The 13,771-nt window shown below is 55.5% G+C and overlaps 1 protein-coding gene across 1 annotated transcript in view; it reads left to right on the plus strand.

Moving 5' to 3' along the window:
* The window catches only part of LOC112105768 (zinc finger protein ZFPM1), a 122,847-nt gene that overhangs the window by 27,607 nt on the left and 81,469 nt on the right, over positions 1 to 13,771 (plus strand). The gene's annotated exons all lie outside the window — the stretch shown is intronic.

Consider the following 13,771-nt stretch of genomic DNA (forward strand, 5'->3'; position numbering starts at 1 on the left):
CCTGGTCAGAGAGTCCATGCAACAGTGTGCGTGCAGCTTCACCTGAAGCAAGGCAATGCTATCCAATTCCTACCACGGAACTCCTACTGAGCGACAGATTGCCCTGAAACGCTGGTCGTGACCCTGGAGTCCCAGCTGGCAATGCCATTGCAATGTGTGTGTCCCTTACTTAGCATGCTCTGTGCCAAGGCTTCGTCAAAATGCAACAGCTGCCCTGACTTATCTAAAACCTGTTTATAAACCTACTGAACGGAAACAGGTGCTAGCCGCTATGTGGACACACACATGTCTAGTTTGTGCCTGTGTATTTACCAAAGCCAACTAATACTGAATAAGCCAGTCCTAAAGCCAAGTGTCTATACACAAACCTACACTAGATCAGGTTAAACTGGTGCCAGTTGGTGTGTCGACCAGGCCTTGTGGTAAAATGTTGTCCTTCCCAGGGCCGGTGCAAGGAAGTTTCGTGCCCTAGGCGAAACTTCCACCTTGCGCCCCCCGCCCCAGCCCTGCGGCAGCTCCCCACCCCAGCTCACCTCTGCTCCGCCTCCTCCCCGAGCACGCCGCCCCCGCTCTAATTCTCTTCCCAGGCTTGCGGCGCCAAACAGCTGATTGGCGCTGCAAGCCTGGGAGGCAGGAGAAGTGGAGCGGCGACCGTGCACTTGGGGAGGAACGCTGTAAAAAAAAATTGGGGGCACCGCTTTTTGGCACCCCCAAATCTTGGCGCCCTAGGCAACCGCCTAGTTCGCCTTAATGGTAGCACCGGCCCTGGCCCTTCCCCAGTGACTCATGGTGGGAGAGAAGGTGATGGAGATATGGGTTCCTGCACTGCCCAGTGGCTGGGGGGTGAGAAGCATTTTGCATTCCCACTACTTCACCCCGTGGCTGTGTGTGTTGCTCCATCGGTGCCTTCAAAGTGAGGCTGTTGCCCACCATGGTCAATAGATGAATGTGGAACGCTGTATTTGGGTACCTGCTGTACATTGCAGGATCCTGCCTTGCTTCGCTTGGAAATGGTTCAGGCTGTCCAACGTTCGTCTAGAACCCTGCCCCTCTTTGGCCCGAGGTTTTGGGTATCCTGGGAGACTCTGCGAAGCTGGAACCCACTGTGCATCGCTTGGCCATTCTGACTGGAAAGACCCCTTGTAGCTTCTCCAGATATTGGAAGGCCTTGAGCTTTAGATTTCTGTAACACAGACCTGAAGAACAGCTCTGTAAGCTTAAAAGCTTCTCTCTCTCACCAGCTGAAGTTGGCCCAATAAAAGGGATCACCTCGCCCACCTTGCCTCTCTAATATCTTGGGTCCAACGCAGCTACCACAACACTGCAACTATCTTTGGAACAGTAATTTGTCCCTAGATTAGCCAGACGGTCCTCCAGTTTAACCTACGACCTCAATATCCCCTGGTATTGATGATCTCCATATGGGTAACAGGCTGGCGCAAGATAGACTGGCTTGTATTTCTCTCTAGCAATGAGGTGCCCATAGAGGTACCTAAGGAAACTCTGGGCAGAACTTTTCTTTCTAGGCCTGATTTTTTTTCCCCCCCATTATTTAAAATCTTTGATTTATTCCCCAGGAGCCGGTGTAGCTGGGTCCTCCCCTCCCACCCCACCCTAGCCTGCCCCTTCCGTTCTGTATGAGCAAAACCCCGCTGCCTTTGAAGGGAAAGTGGCAGGCACTGTTAGCAGCGCACTTCGGATGCGCCTCACTCATCAGCATCCAGTGTCTGGTCCCCCAAAGTTTGACCAGAAGGATGCATGACCTGCGTCCAGGAAAAGGACTCGAACTGACTAACCAGTTACCTAGGTGGCTCTCCTTGCTTCCCAGGCAGGGCCGGTGTCTGTCTCATATGCAGGAGCAGGTGGTGGATTCTGTCTCCTCCTCCATGAGCGGTGCACGTCATGGGCAGTTGGGCAGGAGCTCCTTGGCCAAGGCCTTTCTCCTCGACGTCTTTGCTCCAGACTGAAAGGCGGCCTCCAGCCTGGTGCGGCTTTGCAAAAGTGTTTTTGGAACAGGCGTCCCCTGGTGGGGACTTGCCAAAGCTTGGGTATGTGTCTTGGGCTGAAGGGGCCATTAGTTGGGCCTTCGCCAAGTAGCAATGGCGGGGAATGTGTAGGGCTGTCCAGAGTCCGAGACAGCGAGAGGCGAGCAGAAGTAGCTTCCCCTCTTGAAAAGCAACAGCTCAAATTCCAGAATAAGCTCAACCAAGTGGCCCTCACTCCGATTCCGAGGGAGGATGTGTGCAGGGGCGGCTCTATGGTTTTTGCTGCCCCAAGCACGGCAGTCAAGCGGCTTTCAGGATTCGGCGGCATGCCTGTGGGAGGTCCGCCGGTGCCGCGCCTTCAGCGTCCTCACAGCAACCGCCAGGCCGCCCCCCGCGGCAGGCCGCCCCCCGCGGCTTGCCGCCCCAGGCACGCGCTCGCTGCGCTGGTGCCTGGAGCCGCCCCTGGGTGTGTGTCAGCAGATCGCCGGTCGGCACTCATCCTGGCTCTCCGTGCAGGAGCTTCAGGGTTTTCGAATGAGATCTCCCGCCCCTTGTAGCATGGTGTCTCCTGACTGCTTAATCCTGCAGTGATGTCACCTTGCTGCAGGAACAGCTGTGATGTTAGCATCTTAGACTTATGGGTTCTGGGGAGTCCCTTTGTGCTGGCAACTGGCAGATTTAGAGAGTGTGTGTGTGTGTGTGTGTGTGTGTGTGTGTGTGTGTGTGTGTGTGTGCAATAAATCTCTTCTGGAATTTCTCTCCTTGTGTGAAAGTCCCTTTTCAAAATAGCTTCCTTCCCCACTCCGGGACCGGTATGTATCTGCGGTGTAATCATAAAGAAACACCTGTCTGCTTCTCTGAGCCATAGCAAGGACAGTCCTGCGTGGTGTCTCCCTCTGCTGCGCTGTCTGAGGTCCCACCCCGGTGGGGGGGGGGGAGGAGAACTTGTAGAAGTTAGGGGGAGGGAGAACCAAGGCATGTTCCCAGCAAGTTTTGCAAGCAGATAGCTAGCCCCGGCAGGGACGGAGGAGCTGCAGAGGAGAATGTGCAGAGATGCTGGTGGAGGATGAAAGGGGAGTGTCCGAGGTCCTGTGGCTACTGCTGTACTGAGCTTTCTTCTCCCCCCACCCCCACCTTGAAAGTTGTGACCATCTTTTAAAAGTGACTTCCCCAGCCTCTCTGCCCCTCCTTGGGGAAGCTACCTGAAGTCCCCTGGTGACCCCTGCAGCTCTTCGCAGGGCAGCGAGGCTGGCAACCAGCTGGAAGGAATGATTGAACAGATCCTGTCGCGCCTGCAGGGACAGACCCTTCCCCTCCCTTCCAGGCAGACGCCTGTAAGTTCCGTGTGTCTCCTTGAGCCAAACCTGCAGGCAGGGAGCAGAGAGACTGGCCGGGCATCCCTGGGACTAAAACCCAGTGATCAAAACCAAAAGCCCAATCAGCTTCTTTAATGAGCCGCCAGCTGCTTTTGCGGGGAATTCTTCCCAGCTGCAGTAATGGCAGGGAAGTGTTTACAATCTCTCCGGTGCCGCTTACATCATGTGTCGGGGGAAATGCCTGCATCTGGTCTGAGCTGCCACCTGAGGAAACCACAGAAGCCGTCTTCCAAGGAACAGACCCTTTCCTCTCCGCTGGAGACTCTGCCACGGTGCCCGCCACACAAATGGAGCAGGCAGTCCCAGGGGGGAAGAAACTCCCACTGAATGTATGGGAGCCTTTCTGAGCTGGGGGGGTGGAGTGGCACAGTCATCTGGCCTTGTTCCTACCTTCCAACCTCCCTCGCCTCCCCCCCCCCGTGTAAATCAAGAGTAACTCCATCAAAGGCCAGAGACATGGAGTGTGAATCCAGAGCAGAATCTGCTTCTGTCTCCATTTCCCTCTTTCTGCTCCCCTGCCACGTGGGAATGAAACTCCCCTCCCTCCCGTGCAAAGACGCCTGGCTTGGAGGCTGCTGTTAGTGGGAGCGGAGATGCTGTGCCATCTCCAGCACACCTGAGGCTAGGCTGCATTGGGTAGGGAAGACCCTGGGAGACAGGCAGGCTGCTAGACGCTGGGCAGGGCTGGTCTTTGCCAGTGCAGTCCTTGCTTTTTCCCACTGAGGATGGGGAAGGGGGGGATGGAGCCTACTACGGGCTCCTGCAGCCTGGGTGTAGTAGCACTGGAGGAGAGGCAGCTGCTCGCCCAGGCAGATTTTCTTGCCCACAAGTGAACGAAAGTGGCTTCTTTACACTCTCGCAGCAGCTGTTGCCTCAGACAAACCTGTCCTGACTGGGGGGAAAGATCATGGAGAGGCTGAATCCAGTGGGGACGGGGAAGGGGATAAAGACCTGTCCAGATCCCCTTCCAACTTCCACCTTTACCCCCCACTCCGTTCTGGGTCCACCCTGCAGGCACGCCCACCAACACTCCACTAACAGAGCGAGCCCCCTCCCCCCCCCGGAGAATCCTGTGCCAAACGCAGTCCTGTGCACTGCCAGGGAAGTCCTGAAGCGTTCCTCAAGCCTGCCCATAGCAGATCTCTCCCTTGGGTCCTTCCTGCCCTGCCAGAAGCTGGAGGGGGGTGGGGGCATTCCTGAGGGCTGCATCTGGTGAGCAAATATTTGCCAGCTTATTCTGGCTTGGAAGAAAAAAGTAAAATCTCTCTGGCAATAGGAATGTAGGAATCCCCATACGCAGCCGGCCAATGCTCCATCTTGTCTGTTATCCCTTCTCAGCCAGGATGCAATAACACCGGCTTCAGAAGGAAGTGTAAATCCCCGGTAACGGACAATTGTGCACTGACTTTCCCAGAGGGGAAATTTTCTTTCCGGCTTCTGGCAGTGAGTAGCTGACTCGTGCCCTGAAGCACGAGGGTGTATATCCCTGAAGCACTTTTTCTCCTAGTTAGTGCATGGTGGTAATAGTCCGATGTTACTGGCTAAGGGTGAAGCTGTTTCACCGCTGGGGCTGGATAGAGCCGTGGGACAGGAATACTGCACCTTGTGTCCAGGCATCTCAAAGCGCTTTATGCTCGCTGAGAAAACCGCCCACCTTGCAGGGTTGAGGACCGAACAAGCGTCCTCTCTGATAGAGAAGTGGAGGCACCGGGTGTATTAAATGACTCGCTCCAGTGGGACACCGAGGTGGGAGTAGGACCCAGGTATCCTGACTCCCTTACCTTTTGCTCCAAGCCTCGAAATCGCGTGGCTCCCCATTAAGCCATGAATAGGACTAAGTTGGCAGATTCCCCAGTCTGCAGGCACGCATCTCCCCCGCTGGTCCCAGAATCCTCCTTTGCCTTTGTGAGCGTCACTCAGCAGCTGGTGTGTCTGAGATGCCAGCAAAGTAACTTTTCTAGAGTCCAAAGGTCTAAGCGCCAGGTCTTACTGGATGCCACCTGAGCCATTTGTTGCCTTGTTTTCCTCCTCTGGTCTCCAGCTGTCTAGACTTCCTCTCCGTCATGGCGTGCTTGATTGGGGGAGTCAGTAGCGTTCTAATGATGGAGAGGTCTAGAGTGCTACGGGAACCCTTCCTGAGACCTGTACGTTCCGGGCCTCATTCTCTGCTCCATGTAGCTGTGTGCAATTGCATGAACCTTCATTGTGGTTATTTGCCTCCCTCCCCCCAGGCTGCAGAAGCAGCCACTGATGGTCAATGGGCCGGCACAGCAGCTGCACCAATCTCCTTGCAGAGACTTGGATCTGAATCTGCTCAGGTATCTATAAAACTGTGGACTTTGGGGACAGGAAGGGAACGGGTCCTCCCAACTGCTCTGCTCTCCATAACTCCCAGCGAGCCAATGGGTGGGGCAGCTCTGAGATCCGGATGGGAAGGCAGCGGGAGTGGAACTTGGCTAATGGATAAAGGAGCCGGTTCAGGGGGAACAGAAGTGGGCCTTGAGTTGCGTGGGGCTTGGCTCAGAGACTGTCTCCTCCCTTCTCTCCACTGCCAGCCACACTGGGTGTTTGAAAGTTCCATCTTTGGAGATGACCTGGAGCATCTGACTCCCCTGGGCATGTGAAACCATTTGAAGCATGACTCCCTCTGTGGGCACAGTCGTCCGTCAGCATGCCGGCCCAGCACGCATACCCCAACTTCATCTTTGCCCGCAGCTGCTAACAGAGGCCCTGGGAGCTGTTGCTCGTTCCAGATCCTTTTTTGCAATTGAACCAATATCCTGGTCAATCCCGCTGGGGATAACTACTGTGCATTCTGCCTAACACGTGTCAGTTGGAGGTGGTGGTTATTCACTTCCTGTCCTAAACGAGTGGCAGCGTGCGCTGCTAAAGAGCTGTGACTCAGAGCTGGCTGAAGAGATTCTGCAAAATATACACCCCCGTGCTGGACATAGCTTGCTTGATCTGGGATTCTTCAGAGTGAAGAGAGCTGTAAGAACTGAAATCTCCTTTGATTTAAAAGGGAAAACTTACCACTGGGTTAGACTTGTGCTATTTGTCTCCCGTTCAGCAGAGCCTCTGAGCGCATACTTACGTTCATCCTTCTTCAGCAAAGCACTTAACCATGTGCTTGACTTGAAGTACATGGTTCTGGCCCGTTACTTCAGCAGAACGTAAGTACGTGCTGAATTTTGAGCATGTATTTCTGTGCTTTGGTAGGTAGGGATGGGCTGTTGCGACCGGCCCTTAATGAGCCCATGCTTTTGGGGTGACTAAAAACCAGGAAGGGGTGAAAGCAGCTGGGTTTACATGACACTTACATTAGTATGGAATCGAGAGCATGGGGTTTTATTTCTAGCCACGGCTGATTGCTTCCCCTTTGCCTCGGTTTCCCCATCTGAAAAGTGGCATCCACGTTACTGTCCGAGCCTCTGGATGGAAGGTGCCATAAAAGCCCAGACTCAAGCCAAAGCCCCTTTATGTCTGGCCTAGTGTGGGTGTAATTTTAAACACTTTTCCCCTTCCGTTTACAGTTTCTCTCCCTCCCTCCTTCCTTCCTCCTCCTCTATCAGATGAAAAGCCAGGATTGCATTAAAAGTCGCATCCCCTTTTGTGAAGCAATCTGTTTCTATCCATCTGATGTGTCTGAGGGCTGGGGATGGCTCTATTAGAATCTTTCCTCCCTTAAAATCTATCAGTGCTTTATCGGCCCTATCTGAAACGTAAAGTCACTTCATTGCCATTGTTCCTGTATTTTCTTTCTCATTATTTTCCTCTCCCCCCACCCCCCAGCACCTCCCCCTTGTTGGCTGTTTGATATGATGCGGGCTCTCTTACTATTCCTATTAGTAATCGCGTCCCCTGAAGTGAAACAATCTCCTGTAATCTATCAGTGGTTTATCTGGCCTATCTGAGAGCTGAGAATGGCCGGGCCCTCCGATGGCGCCATGCTTGGGAGCTGATAAAGTTACAGAGTTCAGCCAGTGATGAATGTTAAGTAACTACACCCCGGTTAGATAGGATATGGACTTGGCAGAGGGAGCAGCTCCGTCTGAAACCAATCTCTCCGATATCAGAAGGGCTGTTTTTTCTCAGGCTCTGGCTCTCCTTGTCTCTCTCTCTTTCCCTCCCCCCTCTTTTCTGGGGCCTGAGCTGCAAAGTTCAAATCCAGCCTCCCCCAAAGCTTTTGAGGGTGAGGGGGGGCCCCATTTCTGTTCTGGGGAGAAGACGTTCTGCCGGGGCGCCCAGCTCTCTAGTAAAACGAGCCGGGAGGATAAGCTGTTCACAATGGGAGGGCAGGGTTTGTTCCCTCTCTTTCCCCCACGGGCTGCTCCGAGTGTGGCTGATGGGGAGGCAGGACACCTCCTGTGCCCTCTGCTGCCAGCCTGGCCCACTTCCCCCGCCTGAAGCGTGTCCTGCCCAGGGGATTTTCTGTCCCAGGGCGAGGTGAGACCGGAGCTGGAGCTGGCACCTTGCTGAGGCTAGCTGTTCGCACTGGGATGGGAGACTTTGGCTCTGAGGGTCTTTGCGTGGTGCTGGCCCTCCTTGGCCAGGCTGGGAGACGTCCTGCGGAGGGGGGGCCCTGGGGACAGTCTGTGATTTATGGGGCCTGTCTCCTCTAGGCTGCCAGCTCAAAGCCAGGCCCGTAGTGATGGGAAGCTCCCATCCAGCAGGTGTTCACGTGGTACAAACCAGGCTCACCAGAGAGACTCTGACTTGATTCCCTTTTCCGTCCCCTGCCCTTAGCTCAGGGTTGTGACTTGCCGGCCAGGCCCCGGGTGGGGGGACGCCTCGCCAGTAGTTGTCTGGCTGTCGCTGCTCTCTTGCCGAAATGGAGCACTTCCTGAGCGCCGCCCAGAGCTGCTAGACGAGCACCAGCATCCCGTCATGGCCCCAGCACGCCCCCTTTGTAACCCAGCCGGGCCCCTACCCCACGCACGGCTGTGCCCCGACACAGAAAGTCCCTAACCCCTGGCCCAGTGCTGCCAATGAAGCTGCTTCAGCAGCAGGCAGGGGTGCAAGGCTGAGTGGGTGCAATGCTTTTAGGAAAAGGCAGGTGGTGCAGGGACCGCTGGGCTGCGCAAGGCGTGCGGGTGTGTTAGAAGGTGCTCTGAGTCTGGAGGCGGGAGGGTGGAAACCAGCGGACGAGGAGGGGGCTGCGTAGCTACGTCGGCTGAACGGGCCGGTCAGGACACTAGCGGCACTCTGCTAGCAAGTGCCTGCAGGGCCGGCCTTGTGCATCACACTCGATTCCAATCCTCCGCCTGCCAGAGCTGCCTGAGTTATCTCCACTCAGCATCTCCTCTCTTGTTCCCCTCCCCATTATCTCCCCCCCACCCCCACGACTTAATGGGTTTAATCGTTGGGGGAGGGGCGGATAATGTGGAGAGGGCACCCGTGTTGCCATGGAGACCACCAGGAAAGGTCAGGCCGAGTTTATCTCGGTGTGATAGAGAAGGGCTCCTAATTAGCGATAGGTGCCACTGTAGCGCAGGGCTGGGCTGGGCCCGAACATTATCAGCTACTCGCACCGGACTGATATTAAAACGTATCTGGGAAGAGGGGGGAGCCCAGCCCCTGAGATGCTCTTTAAACCTGACGCTGGGCTGAGGGGGGCTGCCTGCTCCCTCTTCGCAGGGTTTCCCACGTAGGAAAAGACCCAGTCGGCCCCTTCAGATGCATCCCCCTCGGTGGCTGGCTTGTCTCTTTTCAAACTGCTGTCGGTGTTGGCGCGGTCAAAGGTCAGAAGGCCACCAGGCTGCCGTTTGACTTGGTGAGCGCTTCCCAGGGACGTGGTGAGCGCAAGCCAGCCCCTGGGGCAGGATGCCCCTGAAGTGTGGGTCCGGCTCTGTGCTCTGTTCCTCGGGGGCGTTAGCGCTGGAGAGGGATGTGCCGGCAGAGACATCCAGCCATCACCCCTAGGAGCCACTGCTGGGAAGAGACTCGCATTCCATCAATCTTAAACCACAGCTCAGGGAAGTACGTTACAAGGGCCTCTCTGCGTTGGGAAGGAGATGCTCCTTTTTCAGTTTCACTGACTCCACTCCCCCCCAGATCCTGGGCAGGAGGAACTAATGTCAAAGGGTTTCTGATCTGCAGTGGAATGGAGCGATCTCTGGGGCCCCTTCTCTGCGCTGTGCGTCTGGCCAAGAGCCGCCGTCCTCTTTTATAGTAGCAGATTATCTCCCCAGCATCCTCTTCTGCGGTATCCGCAATTATCAGCACAGTCACCCAGCCTTTCTAGAGGAGATAGGCGTCTGAAAACGACCGATGGCATCGCGCGCTCGCTTGTGCCTATGGCCGCAGTCCCGTGCCTCGACTGAGGCGGGTGAGCGAACTCTCTCCCCCACCCCTTTGATGGCTTTGGTCTGAGGATGTGCGTGTGGGTGAGGTCTGCCTAAGGAGCTGGGTTCTTGTCTGGCTGAACCAGGCGGTGGGAGGCAGCCAGGGTGGCTGGCGAACGCTAGGCATATCCCACTGGGCTCTATGCCTTTCCGAAGAGCAGATTCAGGGGCTCAGATCAAAGAGGTGCTGATAATGGTGGCAGCTTTTGCTTGTGCCCCACTCGGAGCTTTAAACGGGGGAGCGGCAGCCGCCAACACTGTGAAAGGCCTTCGGGGGCGTCTGACTGCTGAGACTTATATCTGTGCTTCACAGGCCTGGTTTTTCCGAAGTTAAGGCTTATGACCCAGTGTTGGCTTGGCCAGAACTGTGTGTGTGTCGGGAGCGAGGGTTGGGGTAGCTATTTAATACCCTATCGGATAAGAAAGGGAAAATAGCCTTGTGGTCAGGGCCCTTGCCTGATACTTGCGAGACCCGTGTTCAAGTCACTGCTCTGCCACAGACTCTGTGTCACTGTGGGCAGTCATTTTAATCCGCCTGTGCCTCAGTTTCCCTTCTGTGCAATGGGGTAATAGCACCACCCTGCCTCCCAGGGGTGTGTGAGGGTAAATATGTTTGAGACTGAGGTGCCCAGAGACTGCGGTGACGAGGAGTGGGCATTACACGTACCCACAGGTGATGATACAGCGAGCTTCAGTCTAACAAAGAAAACGCCTGTGACAAAGGCTCGGTGAGTGCAGCTGTTTGTTAAATCCCCTCACTTCTGGATTCTCCTGGCTCCTGTAGCCCTAATTCCTCCCCCTGAATGTTCGGAGGATGTTAGTGTGGGTGAAGTTGCTTTGGGGTTTTTTTCTCTTGTGAATATAAAGAGCGGCGTTCCCCGATGGCTGTACAACTTCTACGCCTCTTTCACTAAGGCCCTGAGTCTACACTACTGGGACTGTGGCAACCTACGGGGCCGGAAGGGGGTTGTTTTTCTGTCGGGAGCTAGGTTGGTGGAAACATTCTTCCCTTGACCTCGTTATGTCTCCACCAGGGACAGGCACCAGCGAAGGACCCGCTGCCGAATTGCCGCTGAAGAACGAAGCGGCGCGGTAGAGCTGCCGCCAACTGCGGCTTTATCGTCTTTTTTTTTTTTTTTTTTTGCTGGAGCCGGCCCTGATCAGGGATATCCCTGAGCCCCCTAGCTATGTCCACCTCAGTTTTAAGTGTAGACGAGGCCTAAGAAAATGGTGTGGGAGGGAAGTAAAAATGAGGACAAAGAGAGGGAGCTAAAGTCCTTCTTCAAGATGCCTGTAGCGGTGGAGAGCAATGGTTGCCCCGTCTGCGGCGCTGTGGCTTTCCACCCGCTTGCTCCCAACAACGGCTTCCTCTCTGCGGCACTCCCTGGTGTAAAAAGTCATCTGTTGATGCTGGCTATGGCGAGCGCGATTGTCCGGTCAGTGGCTCTGGTGATGGCAGATCACCACAACAGGAACCACCCTGAAGTTCCTGTGCGCTAGGGCAGTGCTATTAACCCCATTGTACAGATGGGGGAACTGAGGCCCAGAGAAGCTAAGTGACTCGCCCAGGGTCACACAGGAAGTCCGTGGCGGAGCAGGGAATTGAACTCAGGTGTCCAAAGCTAGAGCCCTAGCCACTGGGCCATCCTTCCCCTGTCGTGTGTGCACGCAGCTCCTAAAGGAGAGACCCTAATGAACCTTGCGGTGAGGAGATGGGGGAAATGGAGGAGCCTGGATGATTGGCCAGACCTGTTATACACCCAGTGACTTGTTGGTCACGTGCAGGTGGGGAAGCTCTCATTTCAGGTGCGCCTGGTCCCTGCCCTCCGGGTATGGTGGTCAGAGACAAATGGTGAGGAGGCAAAAGGCTGTCCCGCATTCAGGGAAGGCAGCTCCCTGCTTAGCTTACTGAGCAAAGTTAGTCGCTTGTCCCCGCTCCCTTAGCTGAATCTCTGGTCAGCTTGGCCCAGAGCAGGAAAGCCCTGGGGAGGGCGGGGAAGACTCTGTCCTTGGCTGCAGGAAGACGCTGGTAGAGGGAAGTGTGGTAGCTAGAGTGAGACCTTCGCCTGCATTGGGGCCGAGTCGACAGGGGAGTTGGGAGTGTTTTCAAGCCCAGGTAATAACTGGTCTCCTTGCTTCCTAATTGCCAAGTGGCTGGTGGGCATCATGCCCATGTTTTACAATCTGGGAGAGTCTCTTTAAGCTCCCCGGGGCCTGGTGGGAAGCATCCGTCTGCCGACTCCAGTCTCCGTTCTATGTATTTCTCTTTAATTTGAAGATGAATTCAGGGTCAGCGACTGGATAAGAGCTTGAAGGACGCTGCAGAGACAAAGAGCCATTATCTGCTTTCTATCAAGCTCGCTGACTTTGCAGGGGAACCTGGAGTCACCCCCAGCTCCTTGTGCGTGGCCCTCTCATTCCAGCGCGGTCACTCCTCCTGCTCCCCTCAGGGTCAAGGTCCCTCCAAGCCCGGCCCTGCTTGCGTGTTAACGCTTTCCAGGAACGGCCAGTTCGAGGAATCTGGGCTGGCTCCCAGCAGAGCCCTTCTCTGTGTGCACGCTCCTGGCACCTGCCCCTAGGACCTATCCACTTGACTAGCTTGGAGCATCTCCTCTCTCCTGCTGGGGGAAAGCTTTGCTAGGGGTGGGCTTGCCGAGGGTCTCCCCAGACGTTGTGCTGTCCCCTGCAGAGGGAAGGTAAAGGCCACGGGAGAAGAAATAACCAGGAAGAATTGCACATCCTGCCGTGTACCTATTCTGTTCCCGCTCCCCCAAGCATTATTGAATGGTCCAGCTGCTTGCAGCGCCTCCACTCACATGCTGTGTGGCAGCTTTGGAAGTCACCCAGGGGGGGGGTGATGTGAACGAACAGGGACCAGCTCAAATAGTCCCTTTGCTGAAAGTGCAGAGCTGGCCCCAAAAGATCCCTCCAAATTCCTAACAAAGCATCAGAGCTTCTGACTAGTAACAGCTGTCCCTTCCAGCCAGGTGGAATGGACGCCTGATCTACGTTGGGAGGGGGCTGTGTGTGTGTGTAGGGGGGGATCTCTGGGGTGGCAGAGCCCCTGATTTGTGAGGGCTTTGGGAGATGACGGTGGCAGGTGAAGATGGTTCTTACAAGGCTTGGAAACCAACCCTTGCTTCTGCTTTTTAGCATCTTCCCCCTCTAAATTTTTTTTTTTTAATCTGCCGCAGTGCTTTGCCTTTCCCAGCTTGGCCTGTGTTTCCTATGTGTGCTTTCCAGGGGCTGCGGATCAGCCTTGCAATGCTCCTGCTGTTAGGGGTCCCCGTCTGGAGAGATGCATCCTATTTACCGCTGTACTGCTGGCCGGGGGACGATGCATCCTGTTGGGAGTAGCTGGCAGAGACCTTAGTTTGGGGGAGGGGCGTTGTTAACTTCGGTTAGTCCCCAAATGTAGCTGTTGGGGGTGGGGAGGATTTATTAAAACCGGCACTGCGTTGGGGTGTCGGTCCAGAAGTTCTCGAAGGGTTTGTCTACACAGCAAACGCTGTGCGTGGGCTGGCCTACCTGAGCGAGCTTGGATCCAGCTAGTGTGGGTAACAGTGGCAGTGAAGGCAGCGCAGTGCCGATGGCACAGACCCTGGGTTGGCTTCATGGCTATTGTTCCCTTGCGGTCACTGGATTTGGTCTCACTCAGGGAGGCTAGCCCGGGCACACGTTTTGCTGTGTCGACATAGCCACGGGGGCAGAATGCCTGTATTGATTTCACAGGGCGTTTATTCCTGCCTGAGCGGGGTCGGGATTCCAGCCCGATGTGGTGTCATTGAAGTAACAAGTGTCTGACCAGACCCGTTCTGTTCTCCACATCCTGCCTCCTCAGCCGTGGTACCTGGGACCCAGACGCTGGGCTAGGGCACCTCACTACCTTAAAGCAAATGCATGCTTTTAGGGTGCACAGTCAGGGGACCCTCGAACTCCTCTGGCGTCCTTAGGAGCCCTCTAAAACCAGGGCTTGTTGGACGGCCTGGGCTATGCCCAGCTGCTGGTTCTGTTCCCTCCGTGCATTCTGCAGGGCTGGGAGTGCCCTGGGCTTGCTGGGGAGCCC

This window comes from Terrapene carolina, unplaced genomic scaffold (assembly GCF_002925995.2).
Source record: "Terrapene carolina triunguis isolate 2854851 unplaced genomic scaffold, T_m_triunguis-2.0 Scaffold33891, whole genome shotgun sequence".
In the NCBI taxonomy this organism is placed as follows: domain Eukaryota; kingdom Metazoa; phylum Chordata; order Testudines; family Emydidae; genus Terrapene; species Terrapene triunguis.